A 13,851-nucleotide genomic window follows, 5' to 3' on the forward strand; every position below is an offset into this window, starting at 1 on the left:
TTGCCCTGTGGCCATTAAGAGTCAGCTACATATTGTGGGACTGGAAACACATGTTGGCCAGTCCATGTAAGGGTAGCAGATTTCCTTCCCTGAAGAACATGAATGAACAAGTTGGGTTGTCAGTCTAGGACCATAACCACTACACTAGCTCACCATACTATACCATGGCCAGTACGTTATTATAAAATGAGAAAAGCAGTAGACCTGTTTTCTTACCTTTTATACGTAGACATCACAGAGCTAAATTTATCACCTGCAATGGTTTCTCTTCCCGCACCATTACCTCTAGAGTCCCCTAAGGATCTATTCTTGGCCCCCTCCTATTTCTCATCTACATCCTGCCCCTCAGCGACATTATCCAAAAACATGTCAGGTTCCACGTGCAGGCTGATGACACCCAGCTCTACCTCACCATCACCTCTCTTGACCCCTCCACTTCCTCTGATTTGTCATGCTGCTTGTCTAACATCCAGTATCGGATGAGCAGAAATTTCCTCCAACTAAATATTGGGAAGACCAAAGCCATTGTGTTCAGTCCCCGCTACAAACTCCGTTCCCTAGCCACCAACTCCATCCCTTTCCCTGGCCGTTCACAACCTTGGCGTCCTATTTGACCCTGAGATGAGTTCCAACCACATATTCGCTCCATCAGTAAGACTGCCTACTTCCACCTTCGTAACATCTCCCACCTCCACCCGTGCCTCAGCTCATCTGCTGCTGAAAGCCTCAACTATGCCTTTGTCACCTCTAGACTTGGCTATTCCAATGCTCTCCTGGCCATCCTCCCATCTTCCATCCTCCATAAACTTGAGCTCATCCGTATCCTAACTTGCATCAAGTCCCGTTCACCCATCACCCCTGTGCTCGCTGATCTACATTGGCTCCCGGTCCAGCAACGCCTCGATTTTAAAATTCTCGTCCTTGTTTTCAAATCCCTCCATGGCCTTACCCCTCCCTATCTCTGTAACCTCCTCCAGCCCTACAACCCTCCAAGATCTCTGCGCTCCTCCAATTCTGGCCTCTTGCTCATCCCCGATTTTAATTGTTTCACCATTGGCAGCTGTGCCTTCAGCTGCCTAGGCCCTAAGCTCTAGAATTCCCTTCCTAAACCTCTCTGCCTCTCTACCTCTCTCTCCTCTTTTAAGATGCTCCTTAATACCTGCCTCTTTGACCAAGATTTTGGTCACCTGTCCTAATATCTGCTTATGTGGCTCAGTGTCAAATTTTGTTTGATAATGCTCCTGTGAAGCACCTTGGGATGTTTTACTACATTAAAAGTGGGATATAAATGCATTGTTGTTGTTGATGTACATATACTGGTATTTGTGGTAGGGGAGTGGGTGATTCAAGGTGCTGGCTTCTTGGTTATCATCATCTTTGGAGATGCCTGTGGAAACAGAAAAGAAGCATATGTCAGAATGATGTTAGCAAGAAACCCTTTCAAACAGAGCTGACAAATTGCATATTATGCTGCTAATGTGCAGTGCATGCCTGTATGTGATTGTGTGAATAGTGGAAGGAAGAATATTAAGCAAAGGATGAGCATTGGGAAAGTCTCCACGATCTCTAACACCACTCTCTCGATAGCCTCAGCCTTAAGATTTCAAGAGTGAGCTCCACAAATTGGCTTTCAGGCCTGCAATTGCAGGGCCCTCCTCTCGTACATTGCAGTTCCCTCCCATTATGGATAGCCTTCTTCTGCAAGCAGATGCAGACTGTTGAAATGTTTGAAGTTTGAAAAGCACAGACAATGAAATCCAAGTACCCAACATGCATCCCAACTTGTGTAGGAGTTAATGAAGACACATATTGCGCCTACATTTTAGTGGAAGTTTGCTTCGTTGGTGCAACTTTATAGGTTGAAGGACACAGTGCCGTCACATTTCAGTTTGCTCTACATCAATCTGGGCATGCATGTGCATGAGTGAAAGAGCCGAAAAGTTGTTCAAGTGTTTTGCACGTGACCTTTGTCGCGCTACGTCAGGTTGAGAGGAAACCTCCTCCCACTAAGTGTGGACTGCTATATGATATGGATCATGTCCTTGTGGAGAACAACCCTTCTTTGATGCATTTGTTGCAGAAGCACTTTGAGTGCAGTGTCTTCAAAAGGGGCAGCTCAAATGCAGAATCTTTTCTTTTCCATCATCAGACTACTAACAGTCCCAGAGCAGCTGCTTGCAATATCGCATGCCACTTCCTTTTAAATAGCAGCGGCTCTTTAACAGCTGCTGCTGCACAGGATCTTTCCCCTGCCATCAATGAGCTCAAATCCTCAGACCCAGTCCAGGTAGGGACCTTGTGCATCATATGAAAATGAACGGATCTTGCAGAGTTGCACAATGCCAACCTTTAAAAAACCTGGAAAGCTGATGTGTGATAACTCTGGAAAATTGGCCCTCATGTTTCAGCAATGTATTTGAGGTTCAAAACAAGGAAGGTTCAAAACACCGAAGCTTCATAGTAGATACTTAATAGCTTACAATGATGCTCCACAGCATTTCCTTTGACCACAGGCATGCTTTGTTGTGGTTACTTTAAGCACAAAGGGTACAATATGCACTTGCTTTAAGTACAAGGGATGCAGAGGTCTTCCACAGTGCTGATTCTAATCACAGGGGATTCAGGGATGCTCCACAGTGGATGTCTTAAGTACAGGAGATTCATAAATGCTCCATATTATTATAGGAATGATCCGTAGTCCTTACTTTAAACACAAGGGGTACAGGGATACTCTACAACATTTACTTTGATCACAAGAGAAGCAACAGTGAATACTTTAAGCACAGGGGATTCAAAGAAGCTAGAAGTGTCACAGGGATGCTGCATAGCGGTTACTTTGAGCAAAAACTGTACAGATGCACTTCATGATAGCTACTTATGTAGGAATGCTCCTTTGCGGGTAAGGATGAAGTTGTGGGATTGTTGCATAGTTTCAACTAGCAGTGATTCTGCAAGATATATACATTTTTAGTTTCACGTTGTAAGCAACAGATCAATCTCATTGTCTGGGGAGTCCGAGATGTGTGTGTTAGATCCTTGCTGTTCTTTACTCATTGCAATCATTGACAGTTCTTAGGTGATCACATATTAATCAAGTTCTGATTGTCTTCATTTTCATTAATAATGCAATACTTTCTTTAGGATGCTTCATCATTTCAAGCACCTAATCTCTTGTAGCCTTACGCCTCTGTTCATCAGCAATGTCCTTGAATGAGATAGAAATAGACAATAACAGTTTCACACAAACTATGTTGGGAGGCTACTCTATCTCTTAATTTCTGAATTTTTAACCTGAGGGCTAGTGTGAGAAACTATTTAATTTGAGAGTGGATTCACTGCAAGTATTCAAAAGGGAGCTGGATGAGTTCCGGTGAGTGGAAGGCAACTTTGGGAGAAGTTTCCGTTAGTTTTGTGCCTAGATTCCAGCACAATCTGGGTGGGATTGGCCGAACCAGCGCAAAAGATTGAGGAATTTAAAACGTAAGTAAGTTACACACAAAACCACTTATGCTCGTGTTTTCTGCAATCTTTTACTTAGGTTCAAGATTCAAATCGCCTGAATCAGGCCCCGACCACAAAATTGCGAGATTCCACCGATTGCACATGTCGATATTATGTGAATTAACAGAAAATGTACCTCACCTATATTGGGCACAATTCTAATAGTCAATTTTTAATTTTTTCACTTTTATATTTTGGATTCTTGGCTTCTTTTTAAAAGCCCCAAATATTGTGTGTTTTTAATACATGGATATGATATTAAACATTCATTATTGAAGTACCAAAGGCACAAAAACATACCAACATTGGGCAAGAACTGCTTCACCAATAAGAATAATTTTGTTATTCTAACTTAATGATAACAAATCTGTGGAACATCCAGCTATGATCCCAAATCTGACATTTGACCTCAACCTGAATTTTGGGAATTTTGGTTAAACTAACTACAGGTAAATGCAAGTTTTGGCTCTTTCATTAGAACTTACAGAGATGCGCTTTTCACACCTTCATTTTTTTAAGTAGTGCAGAGATTTCAGTTTGGCTGCACAGATCAACATCAGCAATTTGTGTTTGTACAGTGCCTTTAATCTAGATAAGCATCCAAACTGCTTCACAGAAGCATAATTAAAAAATAAACTGGATGCTGAGCCAAAGAAAGAGCTATTGAGCGGGGTGATCAAAAGCTTGGTCAGACTTGGGTCTTAAGAGGAAAAGGAGGTGGAGAAGCAGATGGATTTAGGGAGGGAATTCCAGAGTGTGGAGGTGGTTAAGAGGTGTCATCAGTGTACATGTGGAAGCTGACCACATGTCCTAGGATGATGCTGTTAAGGGCAACATGTAGATGAGGAAAAGGAGGGGGCCAAGGATAGATCCTTGGGGGACTCCAGAGGTAATAGTGTGGGGGCAGGAAGAGAAGGAATTGCCAGAGATGCTCTGGCTACAATCGGATAGGTAAGAGTGGAAGCAATCGAAAGCAGTCCCACCGAGCTGGACAGTGGAGGAGAGGTGTTGGAGAAGGATGGTGTGGTCGACCATGTCAAAGGTTTTTAGTACAGTCAAGGAAGGTGAGGAGGGGTAGAGCACCACGGTCACAGTCACAGAGAATGTTGTTTGTGACTCTGGGTAGGGCTGTTTTGCTGTTGTGGGAGGAGCAGAAACCTTATTGGACAGTTTCAAGCAGGGACTTGTGAGAAGGCACAAATTTGGGAGGCAACCTCACATTCAAAGACTTTGGAGAGGGAAGGGATATTGGAGATGGGGGGATAGTTCGCAAGAATAGAGGGGTCGAGGGTTGGTTTTTTGAGGATGAAGGTGATGATGGCGGTTTTGAAAGGGATGGAGAGAGTACCTAAGGAGAGGGAACCATTTACAATGTCAGCTATCATGATTTGGGTGGTCAGCAGTTTAGTGGGAATGGGGTCAAGGAAGCAGGAGACAGGTCTCAGGTGTGAATGAGCTCAGTGATGCATATGTGGAGATGGGAGAGGATCAAGAGAGAAGTAGGCCAAGCTGAACCAGCCTGAATGTCTAAGATAGATTGAACTTACATTTATATACTGCATTTCATGACCTCAGTACATCACAAAGCACTTTACAGCCAATAGAGTACTTTTAAAGTGTAGTCATTGTTGTAATGTAGGAAATGCAGCAGCCAATTTGCACTCAGCAAGATCCCAGGCAGTAATGAAATAAATGACCTGATCATCTGTTTTAGGTGGTGGTTGAGGGATAAATGTTGGTCAGGCCACTGGGAGAACCTCTGAATTCTTAATCGAATAGTGCTATAGGATCTTTTGTATTCACCTGAAAAGGCAGTTCAGTTTAACATCTCAGCTGAAAGATAGTACCCTCGACAGTGCAGCACTCCCTCCGTACTATACAGAAGTGCCAGCCTAGATTATGTGCTATAGTATTTGGAGAGGGGCTTGAACCAAAGACCTTCTAATTCAGAGGTGAGAGAGTACACTGAGCCAAGGCTGACACTGGTCTACATTTCAGCTTCTTCCTTCTCCATCTATTTAAGTTGCAAAAGACTCCAAGATTAACATACAGCTGCCACAGTTGAATTTCAGGTTTGTGCCTAGAAATATCAGCCAATCCTTAAGCAAAATATTTGCTACTTCACTTGCTGTAATTGAAAATCAACATTACTGAAATATCAATGATCTAACTTTAAGCTTTTTCTCAATAAACAAGTGAATAAAACAATAAACTTTCAAATTATGCATCTGTGTGTGTAACACAAATGTATAATAGCATATAATATAGTTTCAGGAAATGTTAACTCTGTTTCTCTCTCCACAGGTGCTGCCTGACCTGCTGAGTGTTTCTAGCATTTTCTGTTTTTATTATGTACAATAGCAGAAAGATTCAACAATAATTTGTAAATAGTGAATATATTTAGGGTTATTTATGGACACAATGGTTTATTATTATTTTTATGGATAAGTACATGATGTAAAATAAAGATAAATATTTTATAATGGTTCATGCTATACAAGAAATCTAACTCCTCCACTCAATACATTCATGTTTGTCTTCTACCTAATTTTACTTTTCAGTTTTGATAAGAATTTGTTTGCATTCCTGTCTATATGAGTATCATAATCAAATAACCATAATCATTATCTCCTTGAAAACCTATTGCACTGTGGCTCCTTGTGACTCAAGGGTTTGCAACTTTGTGTATAAATGTTAGCTGCCACAAAATTTGACTGTGGAAATGTTTTGAAATAGATTAATTTTTCATACATCAACTTAATTGTTCATTATTTTTGACAAATTATTTAAATCCAGCATTATAGAATCATAGAATGGTTATAGCACAGAAGGAGGCCATTCGGTCCATCGAGCCCATGCCGGCTCTTTGTAAGAGTAATCCAGTTAGTCCCATTCCCCCTGCAAATTTTTTCCCTTCAAGTATTTATCCAATCCCTTTTTGAAAACCATGATTGAATCTGCTTCCACCACCCTTTCAGGCAACACATTCCAGATCATAATTACTCGCTGGGTTAAAAAGGTTTCCCCTCATGTCGCCTTTAGTTCATTTGCCGATCACCTTAAATCTGTGTCCTCTGGTTCTCGACCCTTCCACCAATGGGAACAGTTTCTCTTTATTTACTTAATCTAAACCCTTCATGATTTTGAACACTGCTATGAAATCTCCTCTTAAATTTCACTGTTCTAAGGAGAACAACCCCAGCTTCTCCAGTCTATCCACGTAACTGAAGTATCTTATCCCTGGAACCATTCTAGTAAATCTTTTCTGCACCTTTTCTAAGGCCTTCACATCCTTCCTAAAGTGCGGTGCCCAGAATTGGACACAATACTCCAGCTGTGGCCGAACCAGTGTTTTATAAAGGTTCAACATAACTTCCTTGCTTTTGTACTCTATGCCTATATTTATAAAGGCCAGAATCCCATATGCTTTTTTAACTGCTTTCTCAACCTGTCCTGCCACCTTCAAAGATTTGTGTGCATATACCCCCAAGTCTCTCTGTTCCTGCACCCCCTTTAGAATTGTACCATTTAGTTTCTATAGCCTCTCCTCATTCTTTATGCCAAAATGTATCACTTCCCACTTCTCTGCTTTAAATTTCATCTGCCATGTGACCACCCATTCCACCAGCCTGTCTATGTCCTCTTGAAGTCTATTACTATCCTCCTCACTGTTTACTACACTTCCAAGTTTTGTGTCATCTACAAATTTGGAAATTGTGCCCTGTACACCAAGTCCAAGTCATTAATATATATCAAAAAAAGCAGTGGTCCTAGTACTGACCCCTGGGGAACACCACTGTATACCTTCCTCCAGTCCGAAAATCAACTGTTCACCACTACTCTCTGTTCCCTGTCACTTAGCCACTTTTGTATCCATGCTGCCACTGCCCCTTTTATTCCATGGACATCAATTTTGCTGACAAGCCTATTATGTGGCACTTTATCAAACACCTTTTGAAAGTCCATGTACACAACATCAACCACATTGCCCTCATCAACCTTCCCTGTTACCTCATCAAAAACTCAATCAAGTTAGTTAAACACGATTTGCCTTTAACAAATCCATGCTGGCTTTCCTTTATTAATCCACACTATTAATTTTGTCCCGGATTATCATTTCTAAAAGCTTCCCCACCACTGAGGTTAAACTGACTGGCCTGTAGTTGCTGGGTATATCCAGTTCTGGGGAATGAAGTGGGTCAAGTGGAACAAGTGTCAATGGGGGAACATTTAGGGTGCAGCGATCATAGTATCATAAGGTTAGATTAGTTATGGAAAAGGTTAAGGAACAATCTAGAGTAATTGGAGGAGGGCCAATTTCAGTGGGTTAAGAACGGATCTGGCCCGTGTAAATTGGAATCAAAGATTGGCAGTCAAAACTGTAATCGAACAATGGTGGCCTTTAAAGAGGAGATGGTTCAGGTATAGTCTAGGTACATTCCCACGAGGCAGAAAGGTAGGGCAACCAAAGCCTTTTTTGAACAAGGATGTAACATTTGCATTCTCCAGTCCTCTGGCATTACCCCCATATCTAAGGAGGATTGGAAGATTATGGCCAGCACCTCTGCAATTTCTACCCTTACTTCCCTCAGCAACCTAGGATGCATCCCATCTGAACTGGGTGACTTATCTACTTTAAGTACTATTGTAAACAATTTTACAACACCAAGTTATAGTCCAGCAATTTTATTTTAAATTCACAAGCTTTCGGAGGCTTCCCCCTTCCTCAGGTGAACGATGTGAAAATTGATAAAGAGGAGGTACTAGAAAGGCTGACTGTACTTTAAGTACAGTCAGCCTTTCTAGTACCTCCTCTTTATCAATTTTAAGCCCATCCAGGATCTCAACTACTTCCTCTTTCATTGTGACTTTTCCAGCATCTTCTTCCTTGGTAAAGACAGATGCAAAATACTCATTCAGTACCTCAGCCATGCCCTCTGCCTCCATGCGTAGATCTTCTTTTTGGTCCCTAATCGACCCCACCCCTCCTCTTACTATCCGTTTATTAATTACATGCATATAGAAGACTTTTGGTTTTCCTTTTATGTTGGCCGCCAGTCTATTCTCATAGTCTCTCTTTGCCCCTCTTATTACCTTTTTCACTTCTCCTCTGTACTTTCTATATTCAGCCTGGTTCTCACTTGTATTATCAACCTGACATCAGTCATATGCTCCCTTTTTCTGCTTCATCTTTCTATCTCTTTTGTTATCCAGGGAGCACTGGCTCTGGTTGCCCTACCTTTCCGCCTCGTGGGAATGCACCTAGACTGTACCTGAACTATCTCCTCTTTAAATGCCACCATTGTTCGATTACAGTTTTGACTGCCAATCTTTGATTCCAATTTACCCGGGCCAGATCCGTTCTCAACCCACTGAAATTGGCTCTCCTCCAATTACTCTAGATTGCTCCTTAACCTTTTCCATAACTAATCTAACCTTATGATACTTTGATCGCTGCACCCTAAATGTTCCCCCATTGACACTTGACCCACTTCATTCCTCAGAACTAGACCCAGCAATGCCTCCTTCCTCGTTGGGCCGGAAACATACTGATGAAGAAAGTTCTGCTGAACACACTTCAGAAATTCCTCCCCCTCCTTGCCATTTACACTATTACTATCCCAGTCTATATTAGGATAGTTGAAGTCACCAGTTATCGTTACTGAATAGTTCTAGCACCTCTCTGTAATTTCCCTGCAAATTTGCTCCTCTATATTCTTCCCACTAGTTGGTGGTCTATAGAATACACCCAATAGTGTAATGACACCTCTATTGTTTCTTAACTCTAACCAATTAGATTCTGTCTTTGACCCTTCAAGGACATCCTCCCCCTCCAGCACTGCAATATTCTCCTTAATCAATACTGCCATTCCCCTCCTTTTTTTTTATTCCCTATCTTTCCTAAACACCTTGTATCCAGGAATATTTAGTATCCAATCCTGCCCTTTTTTGAGCCAGGTCTCCGTTATCGCCACAACAATCTTATTCCCACGTGGCTATTTGTGCCTGCAGCTCACCAACCTTATTTACCACACTTTGTGCGTTTATACGCATGTACTATAAATCTATCTTAGACCTTCTTATATTCTCTCTTAGTCTGTCCCCACCTGATACTGTACTATTTCTTACTCTGGTGCTGTCTGTCTCTCCCAATCCTTTGTGCACCTTGTTTCTCCTTTCCAATGCTACATCCTGGTGCCCATCCCCCTGCCAAATTAGTTCTCCCCCACAGCACTAGTGAACCTCTCTGCGAGGTCATTGGTCCCAGCTCTGTTGAGGTGCAACCGTCGAACTTGAACAGGTCCCTCCTGCCCCAGAACTGGTCCCAATGCCCCAAGAATATGAAGCCCTCTCTCTTGCACCATGTCTCTAGCCACGCATTAACCGGCCTTATCTTCCTATTTCTGTACTCACTAGCGTGTTGCACTGGGAATAATGCAGAGATTACTACCTTTGAGGACCTGCTTTTTAACTTCCCCCCTGGCTCCTAAAACTCTGACCACAGGACCTCATCCCCTTACTTTCCTTTGTCGTTGGTTCCCACATGGACCACGACTTCTAGCTGTTCCCCTGCCCCCTGCAGAATGTTCTGCACCCTCTCCATGATGTCCTTTACCCTGGCACCAGGGAGGCAACACACCATGTGGGACTCACGTCGGTGGTCACAGAAACACCAGTCTGTCCCCCGACTATCGAATCCCTATGACTACTGCATTTCTACACTTCACTGTGCCCCCCCCACCCCGTGCAGTCCTTTGCCCCATGGTGCCATGCTCAGGACTGCACTCCTTTGAGGTGTCGTCAACCTCAATGGTATTCAATGCTCAATACCGGTTTGAGAGTGTCACACACCCAGAAGATTCCTGCACTGCCTGCCTCTTCCTACCCTTTTGGATGGCCACCCGCTTTCTAGCTATAAAAAGTTTCTCACGCTTCACCCGCTACAACAGACATAAATTCTTGGTGCACCATGGGATATCCTGATTATTGTCGAGGTTATGCAACAGTGACATGTACTCAAAATTAGGTCAATATAGTCAAGTGCTGAAGCCCAATCAAAATACAGAAAAACTCTAGATTTAAGAAATTTCATCTCCTTCCACAATGGGAGATGCTAAAAATAAATCCTCCCTATCAGGTTGGGATAGTGACGTGATGATAACATTGTCAAGTATGGAGTCTAGGAATACCGTGATGGCTGATGGAACTTTGGGTGAGGGACTTAAGCACAAAGACCAAGAATATGGTGGCAGTAACCAAGGTTTAATAACATAGGTTTAGTGACCAATCAAATTGATAATGCATTACCAAGTTCACTCAGTGCAAATGGTTTTACTTCTAATCCTGAGAACAGTTTTTAATTGTAAGATATTTAACTGATCAAACATAAATATCAACTGATGTTTCTAGCTAGGTATTTTGAAATTTTACAAAATTGCAGGCGCCATAAGAGATGGTATGGTATTGGGGCAGAATAGATAATCCTGCCCTTCAAAAATGTCTGCAGGGTTGTTGTGGCAATAATGGAAAACCACAGAATTAAAATCTTATTTTTCAGTAAGCACAAAGACAAGCAGTCTAAACTCAATAATCCAAATTTTAAAAAATTATTGTGAGAAGTAAAAAAATTAAGTGCTGAATAAAATGGAGGTTTGTACTGTATCCATGTGCATAACCATGGATAGATTCTTATAGTGAGCCATTTTAATACAGAATGTCTAAAGTTATTTAATGCTTCCTCACGTCAAAAAGATCTACTAATCCATTGGTGACAAACTATTTTGCTATATCAAAGGCTAGCAGGAACAAACAGTGATTGAAAACTTATATTTCTAATGCAGTGGATTTATATTTCTAATCTCTGAATTTCCTGAATATATTGAAGCTCCTATTAGCATGTTAAGTAGAAGCTTTATAATTTTGCAATTCATATTTAGAGGAACACTATATTTGTATTAATAATGTTATCTTCACATATTAGAATTTCATAACAACATACCTGAGCTGTCTGAGCACAATCATTCCTTGACTTGTTACATGAGCAGAGATACCAGAACTGTAGCTATGGCTGTGCTATGGAGAATCTATTTTAAACCCCCTAGTGATTTTCTCTTCCCAATACCTTGCACATCATTCAGTTTCTGCAAATCAGGTTATCCTTGAAGGAGCTGCTCAGCCACCATCTGAACAGGTTGAATGCATCTAATTCTGAAGACCTGGTCTCAGAAATCAATACCTGTTAAAAAAAAATCCATGATCTATTCATTTGCTTTGCTTGGTGAAATCACAGCAGAGTTAGATAAGCCTGGTGAGGTTATTGGATTAATTTGAGTCTGGCATTTGTTCATATAGAATATATATTGGTCTGCACCACCTAGAGAAATAAGAGATTTTATGCTAAGTTCTTTTTCCCTCATTTATTTGTGTTCTCCCTATCTGTAATGAAGTATAAATGAATAGATTCTGGAATTTACTTTATACACTATTGATTTCTGAGATCAGATCGTAAAATTTAGATGCATCAAACGATTCAAGCTTCAGCTCAGTAATTCTTTCAAGGATGACTTGATTTGCATAATAAGTTAAGCACTGGAAAGGACATAGCTAAACCTCAATTACTCAAGGAACACAAAATGATCCATTTTAGATACATCTTCAGTTCTGACTATTGCAGTTTCATTAGATTCTCCAGCATTTTTGTAAACTTTCTTTGGGGTATTATATATAGTATTGAAAAGTGGGAACTGTAGTTGAGTTTCCAATTATTTTGGTATTGCTTAAATGTTACTCCCAACATGAATAATGATTAATACTTTAGATGAGGAGGAAGTTTGATAAAGAGTCTGTAATACACTTGGTGAACCAGAACCTACTCAATGGAACTAATAAGACAATGGCCAGTGCCTGATAAACTAAACTATGGAGTGCAGAGCTGAATCCTAATCCATGTTCAATGCATCTAGCACCTAATAAAGCATTACCAAAACTCTGGTGGCATTCAAAGCCTGAGCACAAACTATGCACAAGGCTCATTAAGGGCCCAGATGTATTTAAATAATGGCCAAGCTCCGTAATGTGACTTGAATGCCTGGACATCACTCCTGTTGCTCAGTTCCAAACGGAAGGAAAATTTTTAAACAAATGGCCCTATCCTTGCAATAAGGCCATCCTGTGTTCTCCTTTCAAATAATTGAGGCAGGAAAGAAATGCAAGTACTCTATGAGAAGGGCAACCAGCAGTCCTTCAAAAGCTGCATGTGGCCAAAATCCTTCCCCCATAACCTTAACGCACTCCTAGTGGGAAATGTACTATGCAGGATGCACCAACACACTACGTAAATAAGCTGATCTTGTATTATGGGGTGAAATCAGCTGGTTTAGGTGTGGCCAGCACCTCAGGAGCAGTGGTTCCAGTGGTGCCAGGACTGCATTATCAACTCCATATGTACCCAAAAGGGCAATTCTCAATCTATACATATAGGTCATATAGATATAGGTTACAAACTCTTTTATAAAGAGTTTTATTTTCTTGGATAAGCCAAAGCTTTCCTTTCTCAAATAAATTTTCTAACATATTTGCTAACATTTTGGAAAACGTTCTTTGGTAGAGACAAGAAGATTATCTTGAAGATATAGTTTAGTTTAAGGATTGCATTCATTTTTGCAATATTGAAAGACTTGCATTTAAGTAGTGTCTTATCATGCTTCTCAGAAATGATTTAAAGAGCTTCATACATGATGAAGCACCTTTAGGTGCAGTGACTGTCGTAATGTAGGTAAATACAACCACCATTTTGCGCACAAGAGTCCACTGTTACATTTCGACCAATCACCTACAGTCTTTACTTGTACTTACCGCAAAAGGAAGCTTCCCCAACCATGCCCGTGCCTATTAAGCACCAAAATTTAACTTCAAGCATGTAGTGAAGAAGATGTAGACTGCCTCAGGATCAACAATCTAACCTTTCCCTGCTGGGTTATATTGGAAATTGTATGAGATACCCATCATATATTCCTAATTTTTCAAATAGGTGAAAAACACATATATGAAGCTAAACTATGAATTGTTAATTAAGAGAAAGAAATATACACAGAAGCAAGTTAAATCAGCGGATAAAATAACAATACGGTACTTAACTCTCACTGATACTTTTAACTATTTTCTGAGATCAAACTAACACAATCTTTAAAGATTCTAACATTTTTTTTCCAGTCATTTGATGAGCTCTTTAAGTAAGTGCATGCATTGGCCCTCACTGAGCTCGGCCTTCCTGCAGTGATCTGGAAACACTATTGATTTGAGTGAATTAAAGAACCTAGGGCTACCACATAAATATAGCTGATCCAAGCA

This window comes from Heptranchias perlo, chromosome 10 (genome assembly GCF_035084215.1).
Source record: "Heptranchias perlo isolate sHepPer1 chromosome 10, sHepPer1.hap1, whole genome shotgun sequence".
Lineage (NCBI taxonomy): Eukaryota > Metazoa > Chordata > Chondrichthyes > Hexanchiformes > Hexanchidae > Heptranchias > Heptranchias perlo.